We start from the raw sequence: 15,000 nt of genomic DNA, 5'->3' as shown, positions 1-15,000 counted from the left end.
TCTGTCACCCTCAACTGAGAACAAGGGCAAACCAAGGTGAGCCAATACCAGTGGAGACCATGGTATGTGTAGAACTCAGAATATTAGCTAGAGGAACCTTTCAGAGACCAACAGAGAATATGCAGGTGGTGTCACAGGCATCAGCATCCGGGATCTTACATCAATTCCTGAATGGTATGTTACAGCATGCCAATGATTACATATAGTTTGCCCATACACCTGAGGACAGACCCATAAATATACAGGAGTTCTACCCTATAGCACACTACCTTGAAGCCTTGGGTGCCATAGACTGTACACATGTAGAAATCAAAGCACCACCTGGAGAACAGGGAAGGATGTAGATAAATAGAAAAGGCTTCTACTCCATTAACTGTCAGGTCATGTGTAATACTAAAAGAGTCATCCTAAATGTGTGTGCTGGCAACTCAGGCAGTTACCACAACTCACATATAAGGCACAACTCTCAACTGTTTCAGATGTTTTTTAGGGGGAATATCGGATGCAGGTTATGCACTTGAACTGTGGTGATGATGTCCATTAGAAATGCACGCACAACAACTGAAGAACGCTATAATGAGGCACATGCTCAAACAAGAAATATCATAGAGCATGTGTTTGGGCTGCTGATGTTAAGGTTCTGGTGCCTAGCTACATCTACGAAAATCCTATAGTACAATCCCTGTACATGTGCTAAAATATTCATCATCTGTGCCACGCTTACCAACATTATCCTGTGAAAACAGCTTCACCAGGAACACCAAGGGGAAGGGCCACACATCACACTACCATTGGCAAGGTCACCACAGCCACATGTAGGTGAGGAGCCAGAGGAGGGCCCACCAGCCACTGTGGGTGTAGGCAGACGTAGCCCTGCACAATGTGCCCTCACACTCAACAAGAGGCAATGAATAGCACACACGCTCACCACCTAAGGGACTAAAACCTTCATCCTGTGCACATACATACAGTAACATTGATGCCAGGCAATGCTCACAACCTTTAATTCTCCATGTAATGGCTGTGTACTGCTAGCATCTGACAGAGTCAGACACAAATTAAAACTCTTACAACTGCAGGACTTTCAAGGTAAGTGTTGAACCTGGAATAGAAAACTAAATGTCTAAGAATACAAATGAATGGGATATCCCTGCACACTGTTACTTGCTAATGTAAGTTAGTATAAAGTGGGTGATTTTTACAGCAATAACATCAATATGTGACAGTAGTGACTTATGTGAATACGTGTGTCCTCTATCAAATACTAGGCCTCATGCATCAAAGATTCACACATTCATACCTCTCAAATGTGCAGATTTTTACAGAATGTCCACAGTCTGGCCTCATACTTTTATACTGGCAAATTATTAAAGACTGAAGTTACAAAATAATGACACACATTTCATTTTCAGACTTTGTATCCCTCAGAAAAGTACTATGGTAATTCAAAACCTGTTGTTCCATCAACTGTCTACGTTTTGTAAAAATTCTCCTTGTTGTTAGGCCTATGTCCCATTTTTATCTATGGCTTGGTCTAGCTTTGTTGGCTGGAGGAGTTGAGAGGGATGTACACATTACAAAAACCTGTAAGAAAGCAGTAAAATTTGCAAAACAGCTTCACAAACACAGATGTACTAAGCATTAAGTCAGCTATGCATCCTAAGCAACAGACTCAAATTGTATGTATCCCTGAATGCAAAAGATAGAAAACAAGGATATGGCACAGTTATCATCACTTGGACAGGGTGTTGTTGGGAGGAGGCAAGAAGCCTAGGCTGACACAGAAGGTAGTGAGGGCAAATGAATAAGAAATAGAAGCAGGCAGAAATTTGGATAAAGTATCAAATGGCCACTGACAGAATAAGCTGTAAGTCTCACGACTGACCCTTGTAACAGTAGTGTGGGTGTGTCTGTATGGGCAATCAAGGTGAAATTGGTGTGTCTCTATCTGCAAGAACACAGCCAAGCTCTTCATCTTGGTATGTCAGACAGGTGTGAGCCATGCATGGTAGAGGTGACAGTGCACTGTCATCAACACCGACTGCTAGAACTGGCTCTGCCAGAAGTTGCACTGGCATGTCCATACCCACAGTCAGATGGACTGTTACTACTTGAATGTGACTGATATCTGCTGGACAAGCTCTCCTCACAAGTACACCTAGGTCCACAACCACATGGCTTACCATAACAGGGTATGGACACGTCAACCACTCATGGAGCAGTGAAAGTAGCACCACTATGGGAGGATGAAAAAAGTAGAACAAACAAAACACAAAAACCAAGAACACCCATTCACAAAATGGAGTTCAGCTGCCTCCAGGAAAAGAAAGTAGTTTGATTCAGTCACTCCTGTTAGAAACAAATCATAGAAAACTGAAGGCAATAGATAAAAAGTGGGATAAAGGCCCAGCAACTAGGAGAATTTGTACAATACTTTGATAGTTGATGGAATAACAGGTTTTGCATTACCACAGGATTTTTATAAGAGATATGAAGTCTGAAATTGAAGATGAGGCAAACACCAGAGCTGAAACCTTTAATGTAGTTCACAGCCAAATCACATAAACCAATAAGTAAAACACTTCCACATGAACGCTTCACAAAACAAATGCGTTTTTGTCTAAAATGATACAGATTTCCTCAGACAACTACAGGACTCTAAAAGACACACAATATATATATAACTCCTTAATTATCCAATTATTAACTAATTAATGAATATGAGATATATTGCAAAACACTAAAGTTGGATTTCTAAAACAACTACGTCACAGTTATAAGACTGACTAAATAGATGTAAATAATAAATATAAAATATATAGGATAAATATTGCTAAAAACTTGAATATCAAAAGTGTTAAGAAATAAAAAAGATATAATTAATATTATATAAAATGCTTGTCAAATTCCACACATATATATATATTTATATATATATATATATATATATATATATATATATATATAGTGGCATTTAAAATATTACAATACATCAAAAAACAACAAATTGAATAAAAATGTGAAGCCCTGACCCTGTAGGGTGTCTTATAATTTAGCCAACCTCATTTTTAAACAGGAAAAAGGGCAATCGTGGCATTCAAACCTGGCTCTTTATTAGCTTCTAGTACTAATTGCCAGTAAAGTTCTCTGTATTCCAAATATGTCTGCCATGATCCACCTCTTACATCGATAGAGACATTTTCTAAAACAAAAAACTTGAAACAATACCCCGGGCATATTAATGTATGTTTATAAAGTGTGTTCTTGTGGTTGTCACGGTCCCACCACTTTTGTCTGGTTTCATAACTCTAATAGAATGGTTAGACTTCAACTCATTAAGCACATCTCTTTCAATATTTGATAAATTCGAAACTACCCTAGTTTTTGGGATATTGTCTCTCAGTTCCTTCTCAGGAACTATTTCAAAGTTCCTCAGTTGTGGGTGCAGAGGTGGATTCCATATACTACTTCTTTTTAAAGAAGGAGAGCTACTCTTATTTTGCCCTGCAAACATCAGTTCCAACGTTTTCTTTCTAACAAACATTTTTAAATCAATTAATGCTTTGCTAATGTCACACTTCTTTCTAGTTATAAATTTAAAACCTTTTAAAAACAGTCCGAAAAATCCCTCAGTAATATCTAAACTACTGTAATTAAAAACAGAGTGACTCTTGTAACACACTTTGTAACGGTACACCACTATTGTATCATTATCATCAGTTAAAATTGCTCTCCCCTGTTCCACCCCCTCCACTTGGTCTGCTTGTATTGAATTGCTTGTTTGTTCTTCAATCTCTCAGACCGTCAGAGGGGAGGATAGTCTAAAGTGTTATTAATGTCCCCAGTGCCTGGTTTATCTTCCCTCTCGTTCATATAACCATCCCCTGCTCTATTTCTATCGTGAAAATAATTATTGTTGTGGTAACCATGTGCACTAACTGGCCCCTTCTCTCTCTCTCTCATATCTAGTATGTCCCTTTGGGCTGGGGTAACTAATCTTAGCCTCATATTCTTTTAAATCTCTTAATAACGTTCTTTTTTCCTATTAAACATTTCCTGTAGTTTGTCATCCACGTGCTTTCTAATATCATACTATTTTCTTCTGTTTTGTTCAACAGTGTGCACTAAATCATTAATTAAGCATTCATTGACATTTTTAATACGTTCATTTAAAACAAACATTTCTCTCTCATTTTGTTTAACAATAGCATGCATAATGTCAAAACCACAATTATCAAAAATGTCCAGTAACTCTTTATGAAATTCTGATTCACTTTCTAAATTGTTAGGGTATTTACACTCTCTAAGACCCTTAGGGACAATGTGGACCCTAAGACATTCATTAAGATACACATTGTCTATATTTAAGGTTTTGTATTTAAGTAGCAAAAATTGCAATTTGCTTAAATTGTTAGCATAAGTGTCACTGTCCTCTGTATACAAAGAATTTGCTGTGTTTTCAAAAATGTTTTAACAAGCCATGTTTCTAAATTAAATTCACTAAAATTAGTTCCAGTACTGGTAAAGCTCTCTCCTTGTCTCCGATGGTGAGTTTCCATTTGTTATACTCAGTTAATTCATTGGTGCTAACATCACTATTTCCAGAGCTGAAAATCTCCAGTGCAGCTTGTAAATCTGATGTGGGAGATTTATTAGTACTACCATTACAACCACGTTCTCCCATTCCTCATACTGTACATCTTTGTTGAAGCCACACCTCCTGGTTTCCAGGAAAAATAGGTTTAGGGGCAGAACCTACTAGCAAATGGGCAAATAGGAGTCAAGACATTCAATAACTGGGTGGTTCATAGGTTCATACTAGGCTATCTGCCCTAGGGCATTTATAAGCCTAGCCAGAATGTGTTTGGCTTTCGCCACCCATTTTAAATTTATTTTGCTATGCCCTTTTTTGAGGTTAGTATACTGTGCCTCTGTCTAACAGTGACACAGAAGTGATACCCGGGGTAAACCTATGATCTCCCATCCACTCATCAAGATTCCTCTTGAAGAGAGTCAATGAGGGACTCTGCCTAACCTGGACTGGGATTTTATTCCAGAGTGAAGGGAGCCTCTGGGCTATGAATCTGTCCCTACAGCATGTCCTATTTATTTCAGCGCTGAGGTTCAAGTCTCTCGAGCACGTAGCTCGATGGGATTTGGATTTTCTGAGGTGCAGCATGTCCATTAATTCTGGGTTGGACATGGCTTTATACATCAGGCACAGATCGCCTCTGAACAGGCGGTATGCCACTGAGTAGAGCTGGAGTTTCTTTAACCGGGCAGCATATGGCATCTGTTTGAGCCCTTTAATCCTCTTGGTGAGGTACTTTTGGGGTCTTTCCAGTTGCTGCAGGTGTCTGGTAAGGTACATCCCAAAAGGCGCATTGTACTCAATTATGGGCCTGATGAGGGATGACTAAAGAGGCACGATGGCGTCCCTGATCTAAATGTGAATCCCTTCATGATTAGGTGGGCTATATAAAATGTTTTTCTAACCACTTTGGCCACGTAGTTGTCAAATGAGAGATTGCTATCAACTTGGGTCCCCAGGTCCCTAATTACTTCTTCTGTACTTAATGGATTACCACCTATGTGGTAATTTGTGGGCACTTTGTTTTGCCAAAGGGATGACTATACACTTTTTGGCATTTAGCTTGAGGCCATGGCTCTGGCACCAGTTGTCTGTTTCTATGAGGCCCTTTTGGAGGATGCTTGTGTCGACTGGAGAGTCAATTATGGCGCCCAGTTTGCAGTCATCTGCGAACTTGGTCAGCCACAGTCCTTCCGTGTTGGCCTGTACCTCAGAGAAATATATACCGAACAAGAGAGGTCCCAGGACTGAGCCTTGTGGGACACCACTTGTGACTGGTTTGGAGTCTGACATGGCTCCAGCAATTCTAACCATGTGGGTTCTGTCCTTGAGCCAGTTTGAAATCCATCTAGTGACATAGGGGTTTATATTTAAGCTGGTGAGCTTATTTATAATGCCCGAGTGGGGTATTGTATCGAAGGCTTTTGTGAGGTCCAGGTAGGCTGTGTGGACCACCTTCCCCTCGTCAATGGCCTTGGTGACTGTTTCAAAGAAATCAACCAGGTTTAAGAGGCAGGATCTGCCCTTAACAAAGCCGAACTGGGTAGGATCCAGTGTTTGTAGGTCCCCAATATCTTTATTTATGAGGTCCATGATGATCCTTTCCATAGCTTTGCAGACCAAGCTAGTCAGGCTTATGGGGCGATAGTTTCCAGGATCCGTTGAGGCACCACCTTTATGGAGAGGGACCACTGTTGCTTTACGCCACTCTTTGGGCACATATCCTGTAGTAAGGCTGAGATTGAACAGTAGTTTTATGTTTGGGTTTAGCTCTTCTTGGAGTTCATGTAGGACGCAGCCCGGGACACCATCTGGTCCCATTGATGCTGTGCTTTTTGCTTTGGAGAGGGCAGCTCTTACCTGAGCATCTGAGATGTCAGGGGGGCAGCACTCTGCTGGGATAGATATTTGCCCTTTTGGTGGGGAGGGGGGGAGTTTGCGCTGAACCTGTCAGCTAGGATGTTGGCAATGTCTGTGGGTTCGGTGTATTTTTTGTCATTTTGGACTAATTCTGAGCATATCTGGGAATTACCACCCAGGTTCCTAACATAACTAAAGAAAGCCTTGTGATTATCCTTAATGTCCTGTGCAATTTTTCTCTCGAAGCTGGCCTTAGACAATTTTATGTGTGCCCGTAGTTTTTTGCTAATACTGATCAGTGATGCCTTCCCTTTTTGGGATTTTGCTCTATCATTTAGTAGCTTCCTCCTTCTATTGTATAGTTTGTTTATGGCTGGGGTCCACCAGACAGGACGTCTGACTTTGGAAGATTGGGTCTTGGTTTTATTTGGGATTGCATGATCCATGCATTCCTGAAGGTGTTCATAGAATGCGTTTATAAAGGATTCTGCGGTCTGGGCCGTATTTTCCACAGGCCTGGGGGCTTTGAAGGATTCCACCTCAGTTTGGAGGAGTGTGTTGGCCATTCAAGGTTGAAATTTCACCCTTGTCACTGCCTCCAGAAGAAACGGCAGTTTCGGCTCTGGATACCTCTTCCATCCTCAAAGTAAACAACAAAATCCATAAAAGGAGGAAAAGTGTTCAAAATACGACCCAAATCACAGAAAAGAACACCCCAGAAGAGGCAAACACCAGAGCCAAAACCTTTAATGTAGTTCACGGCCAAATCACATAAACCATTAAGTAAAACACTTCCACATGAATGCTTAACAAAACAACTGCATTTTCATTTAAAATGATACAGACTTCCTGAGACAACTACAGGACTCTAAAAGACACCAATATATTTAACACATATTACATAGCGAAACGATTGATTAAATAGGTGTAAATAAGAAATATAAAATATACAGGATAAATATTGCTAAAAACTTGAATATCAAAAGTGTTAAGACATAAAAAATACATCATTAATACAATATAAAATGCTTGTCAAATTCCACATACATATAAAGTGTGACATTAGCTCCACCTTGTGGAAGATTAAAATATTACAATACATCAAAAACAACAAATTGAATAAAAAAGTGAAACCTTGACCCTGTAGTGTGTCTTATAATTTAGCTGACCTCATTTTTAAACAGGGGCAAGGGAAATCATGGCATTCAAACCTGGCTCTTTATTAATTAGCTTCTAGTAGTAATTGCCAGGAAAGATCTCTATATTCCAAATATGTCTCCCATGATCCACCTCTTACATCGACAGAGACATTTTCTAAAACAAAAAAACTTGAAACAATACCCCGGGCATATTAATGTATGTTTATAAAGTGTGCGTTCTTGTGGTTACCTTTGTTAATATTGTACATATGTTCGTACATATGCTTTCTAAGCTTTCTTTCAGACTTCCCTATGTAGAATGCCTCACAAGCTTCACACAAAACAAGGTATACTATTCCTTTGGTATCACATGTATAATGGGACCTCACAGTAATAATGACCTCCAAACCCTGGATCTGTCCCAATTTGGCTTCATCAAGGCAGATCCTGCCTGTTAAATCTGATGGATTTCTTCAAAAATGTGACCAGGGCCATTGATGAGGGCAAATCTGTGCTCAGACACCATACCTCAATTTTGGAAAGGCCTTTGACATAATCCCAGACTTAGGCATTACCGATAAACTTAGCAAACTGAATGTAAACCCCTTTGTTGTAAGATGTGTTGTCAACTGGCTCACAAACTGGTCACACACTATCAAAGTGGGTGACTCCACATCTACCAGCAGACCTGTCATTAGCAGGGTGCCACAAGGGTCAGTGTTGGGCCTCTACTGTTTGGTATATACTACTCAGATGTTCAGGCCAAAACTAAGGAGCTATGGTTGATTAAGTTTGTGGATGACTGCAAACTGGGTGCAATTACATAATCTGCAAATGTAGTCAGTATACTTCAGCAATGTCTTCCACAGACCAATGACTGGTGTCTTAGTCACAGTCTCAAACTGAATGCAAAGAAATGCATCATCATCTCCTTCACCAAAAACATTGTCCCTTCACACCATCATATTAACAACAATACCCTATGTTCCTACGAAGTGGTAAGAGATCTTGGATTACAAGTAAACTGTAACCTTAACTTTGACCACCATGTATCTATTGTAGTAAGGAAGACTTTCTGTGTAGCACACTTGATTAGGAAAAGCATCACCTTTAGAGCAAAGGAGGTTGTAACCCCTCTATACTCATCACTAATTAGGCCCATAATTGAGTATAATGCCATTTTGGCATGTACTATACAAAGCACCTGCAGCAACTGGAGACACTTCAGAGGTTTTTAACTAGGATGATGAAGGGACTTCAGCACATGCCCTACACAGACCGACTAAATTCCCTGTCACTATACTCAGTATTGTATAGACTTCTTAGGGGAGACTTATGCCTGGCTTACAGAGCCATCACTGACTCAAGCCTAATGAATTTACTGCATATCTGTAAATCAAATGGGACTAGAGCTATCTCTTCCAGGTCTAAATATGGCCTGTGACTTGAATAGGACATGCTGGAGGGACAGATTTGTCTCCCAGTGACTGCTGCATTTTTGGAATAAGCTGCCAATTCATGTGAAGCAGAGCACCTCTATGACACTGTTCAAAAGGATCCTGAATAAGTGGATGAGCTCTATAAATTCTTACCAGTAAAGTGACCACAACCCTCCTGGACATGGACAGTTATTATTAAATACAGTCCTGGGTATTGACTACAGTATCTATGGTATTACATTGGAATGAAATGGCTAGGCTTGAAATGACCTCCGGGCCAAAAGCCTAGTAACCTCCTTTGATCCTCTGAAGAATAAATAATATTATAAGAGAAGGCAGAGCTGCATTGCTGCAAACAATACTCATAAAAGGTTGTGTGATTAGTGATTGCACTAACTCTGTAATTAACTCATATACTAACAACAGAGAGTGTACAAGTGTTATATGTCTTGTTAGTACTGTGGATGAAATGGGACTTGCTTGTTGTGCAATGATTTGCATTCCTGCTGCAAAGCTGTTTCTGTGGGAAAAAGGGATACGACACCCTTACTGTGTTTTTTAGGGTTCACTGGTAAGGCAGTTCTAATCCAGACTTGTGTAAAAATATATAATTATTTATTTTATTTATTTTTTTTATTTTACATTTGTTAACCGGGAGAGTCCGACTGGATACATGCCCATTTTCAGCGGAGGCCTGGGGAGAAAAGCTCCACATGTACAAAAAAAAATGGCAATCAATATTCATGGTTACACTGAAAATTTAAAATGTAAAACTTTAAAAAGGTAATTATATATATATATATATATATATATATATATATACATGGTTATATTGAAATTTTAAAATGTAAAACTTTAAAAAGGTAATTTTATATATATATATATATATATATATATATATACATGGTTACACTGAAAATTTTAAATGTAAAACTATAAAAAGATAATTTTTTTATATATATATATATATATATATATATATATATATATATATATATACATGGTTACACTGAAAATTTGAAATGTAAAACTTTAAAAAGGTAATTATATATATGCATGGTTACACTGAAGTATAGGATCTTTGTAGGTTTATAGTATGAAATATGTACAGAAATCATTACACAGCATTTGCATGTATAGAATGACATGATACATAGACTGATATCATGGATGACAACCAGGAGAAAAAGGTGGTTAGTTAAGAACGGGAGTTATTAGATATTAGATGTAGAAGGGTTAAAAACATAGCCTTAGAATGGCTAGGATAACAGGTTACTATAGAAGAGTTAAAAACATAGCATTTGCATGATTATGATAGCAAGTTAACATCCTTATAATATTGTTATAAAAGTTGCTGAGAAGTGTATATAGTCTGGGTATAATGTGTGCTAAAATGTATTTTTTAATGTTTTTTTTTTAATATTCATGTTAGTGCAGCATGTGGCTTAGCACAAATATGGTGAAACAGATTAATCAATTTAGTTTCATGTAACATATTTCTATGATAAATACTGCATAAATTACACCAGTGAATTAAGTGTGTGTGTGTAGCACATCTGGTAAACACAATGAGCCCCACAGTTTATACTATCTGTAGGTTACGGTTCAAGTCCCACGTTTGTTTTTTAAGGATAAAACCTAATAAAAACTGCTTACAAGGATAAAACAAGGTGAGCTTTGCTTGTCATGTTTACAAGTCACTTACCTTCATGCAAGTCTAATGGCCCATACAAGAAGTAGACAGGAAGTGGACAATTTCAAAATGTATACATTGTATCCTGTATGGTTTGTCAATGCACAAACACGCTAAGTGGCATTGTGCAGTGGTCAGCATGAATGCAGAGTAATAAATGTGGAATTATACAATGACTGGCCATTAACATCGTAAAATGAGCATGCTGATTGGCCAGCACAATCAGCGTGCCCACTGAGAATATACTGTGGAAAAAGGTCCGGTTGCCCGGACTTTTTTCCATTGATATATTCTTTCATTTTAAGGTTTTTTTTTTTCAAAAGAAAAAAAAAAGCAGAGCAACGGAGATCTTTTCTCCTTTGCTTACTTTCCCAAGCACTGATGTACTGGCTATGCGTGGGAATGCAAGTTCCAAACGCATGCGCAGTACATCAGATAGGGCAAGGAGGAGATAGCCAGAGGTGGAAGGACAGCACTGCGCTGTTATACAGGGACTTTATGAAAAGTAAGTATTTTTTTTCTTAAAAAATGTAATTGTATAATATCAATAACACACTTCTAGGTGTGGGTAATACTGTATTTACCCATGGTTGTCTTTGTTTGGTCACTCAGGCTTCGCCCTCATGACTAAACCACACCAACCATGGGTAAATCCAGCATTACCCACACCCAGGCGTGGGTTATTGCTTAAATATACAGCTGCTGCCTGATTGTCCCTGTGGCAGCAGTTGTAAATTAAGGATTGTAGTATAGGTCAGCCTGGGCTCTAATCCAGCTAAGCCCCAACTTTTCTTACTGATGTTCCACTTTACTATATATATAAATTAACAGTAGAAAAGTACTTGCGCATAGGAATAACTATCTATAGCATATGCATTCAACATACACAGGATATCAGAGATATATCACATGTGTAACTGTGGGTATCAGTGCAATAATGGTTGTACAATTACACAAATACAGAGCCAGAGTAATGTTTATCCATTCACTTGCATAAGGAATAAAACATTGTAAACATAATTACAAATAACAATAAGTAGGTATAGCACTGGAGTTCATATGAATCATATATTTGACTGAGGGTATACTGACAGTTATGTTTCTGTAATTATAATCGCCTTTTCTGCCCTTGGATGGACTTCAGATGGCAATGATACTCAAACATATATTAATGTATAAATTATACCTTGTCGGGTCACAAACATACATGGTTAATCCCTCATTGTGTTATTTGTATTTCTATATAAAAAATGAGTATGGCTGTCAAGCACTTCTTCTGTGGCAAGAATGAAAAGTCACTTATGAGGAAGAATAAGTTTTGTCTATGTTGCACAGGTTTAAATCCCATATTGTGCAAATTAATTTTGTCAAGGTGTAAAGCCACCCAAAAACATGTCAGGTCATATAACTTATACCCCTAATATGTGTCTGCAAAGTTAACAGCAGCAACCAACCTATAAAGTAATGCCAACTGTCAGATTAGCCTGCCTATTTCAAAAAGTGCTTTTATCTATGTTCGGCACTGTTGCTCTCCACTTCACATTGTCCAGACTCGGTTGGCATGGTTATTCAGGTTTGCTCATTATCATTAAATGTAATTACATGAATTGGCAGGAAAACACTCTTAACTGTTGTTGCCTGCCCTGAGAGGACACTCCTGCAGGTAGAACAGAAGGTGCCCAATTTAGGGCTCAAAGGTGGGGTGTCGAAAAGTCCAGAATTTTTATTGGACTCCTTGTAAAGCATCACAGCCAAAGGCTGTGGCAGGGAGATTATACCAGGTCTCAGTACAAATCTGAGACTTAGAATAATCTGGCCAAGGCTGTCTCCAGAGTGACTGGCATTCCATACACTGGACAGCAGTGCAGGTACCACTTTATTGACCTCAAAAGGCTCAAGCAGGATACAATTAACCAGTGTCTGGCTGAGTTTAGGACTGCTGACATCCCATGGTTGTGTAAGTATACAGATAAACAGAATTTATATTACATAGAAAGCTGCATCTAGGCAAGTCTAGTATGCATAATGCTCTTTTGTTCTCTTCTTTTCATTCTACAGACAGCCACGGAGATAAAGGAGAACAGGGAAGGCCATGCTGAGAATTTAGAAAGACTGAGGGGAGCAAGGGATATCTATGCAATACAACATAACTATTATTTTATCTAAGGAGGTATTCTTCTATACAGTAGTAGTAAATTAAACATGCATCTTATCTGTAAAATCCAGCATGCATGCTTCAGTCTGTAGCACAAGCCAGTTATACGAATCAATTCTAATACTGTAGTCAGACGTTGTGGGTTCAAATACCACAAGTGAACAAATATATAGTAAAATCATTTAAAAATATTACATATTCATTTCAACAGAAGTGGCATAAATGCCCTGCTGTTAACTTAATCTCTATTATTTGAACAAGCATATGTGCAATATATGCATATTGTAAGGAATACAATATGCATATATTGCACATATGCAATATATGAATATTGTAAGGAATACTTGGAGCAATCATCAGTTATAGTTTGTAGCTGCTAAGAAGTATACTTAAATGTAAAAGTAGAAATCAATTCTTTATCTTGTAAGAATTTATTGTATGTCATATATGATAGCACTAATTATCTCTTTTTTTGTCTCACCACAACCCTTAGTTAACTATTTTTTATATACATGTGATCAAAATGTTTTGATGTCATCAATTTCTGACCACTTACAAAATGTTTTACAGAACAGAGAGGTAGGCCAACCACTGTGATTCAGCCTGCCCCCACTTCACCAGCTCCTGCACTGATGCCCAGCACATCTGGGACCCAACCTGGCAGCACTGCCTGTGCAGCCCCTGCACTACTTAGGCCTTCAACATCATGTAACATTACCATGGCAACTAGTGCGGTGGCACCCTGTAGGAGTATTGGTGGATTAGATTTTTACCCACCAGGGGATTCCAGGCTTGATGCTTGCGGTTGTGGAGAGCATCATTGCTGCACACCTCTGCCGGATAGAGAGGATGCTCTCTATTTTGGTGCATAAGCAAATACATCAAGCCCTCCAACAGCCAGTGGACTAAGTAGACAGTCATGGCAGTTGTGTAGGTAAGGCTATATTTTCATTGTCTCCACATTTGATGGGCATGAGCATCAAATGTCTCCTTCCTATCACCAATCATGGTATCCTTCAACCTGTTGTGTCCTTCACTGCCCCTGTGTCTTTTCTTGTTTGTCCTGATGGCTGCATCCACTTCCTCATCTACTCAACTTACCTGACCCTAACATACCTATGTCCCTTATCCAACCTTACTTTCTTACTGAAATAAAATAAAAAATGGCCACCTATCCCACAAAAAAAAAAAAAAATTCTCCCACACATAGTTTTCCATTTTGCACAAGTGTCTTCTTGCCACATTTGATTCTATTCAATTGGCTGTGCAACATGATTGTGTTATTGTCACCCCTCTTTGTTGAGGTAACAGCCCAAATTCAGCCAATATTCTATATATATTTTCATTTTACATTGTTGAGGAAGTGGATAGCTATGGTTCTTTCCTCCCTGCCTCCTGCACATTCCTATATTGCTTTCCCTTTGTTCTTCCCCCTGCTTTCCACCCCCCATTCCACTACTTTCCTATCTACCCCATTTTAACACCTTTAATCTGGTCAAAAAAAAAGAATCAACACCACACATATGGAGGAAACGGCCCCTAATGAAGACCTCCACTTTTCATTTCAGTGTTTGTATTGAGTTTCATTTTGTGTACCAATGTCAACTGATGGTGAATGGTTCTTCCTGTCCTATGGTATAGTGTGGTTAACTCTGAGCAATGCTGCTTAAACCTGCTGTGTTAAGGAAATACACAGTTAAAGTAGCTTAAAGAATTATTTTATTACATTATGAATACATATTTAAAAGTATTAGATACAGCTGGATTTGAACCCTATCTCATCTGGGCTCAAAAATGATATCTCAATGCAGTTGCACTTGCTGCCACAGAGTCAGATAAGCAGCATGTGTTTTTCTTACACTCAGTACTATCCAGAGTGTTAATTGGTATATCTCTCTACTTAGCATTTTTGCGTGGAAGAAAGAAAACCAATAGAAATTTCAAAATTGTATCAGTGCAGCAGAGGCCTGCTTTTGCACTTCGCTTAACTACATGCAAATGGGGAAAGCAATATAAACACTTCTTAAGGTTAGACAATTTTTGACACATTTCTGATATGAAAGATTTAAGGACAGAAAAGTATCTGTTAGATGTGTCTACCATAGCTAGTATGGCTAAGTACT

This window comes from Protopterus annectens, chromosome 1.part0 (genome assembly GCF_019279795.1).
Source record: "Protopterus annectens isolate FY-2018-M chromosome 1.part0, PAN1.0, whole genome shotgun sequence".
Lineage (NCBI taxonomy): Eukaryota > Metazoa > Chordata > Ceratodontiformes > Protopteridae > Protopterus > Protopterus annectens.
The sequence above is the reverse complement of the archived record's forward strand: the minus strand, read 5'-3'. Positions refer to the sequence as shown.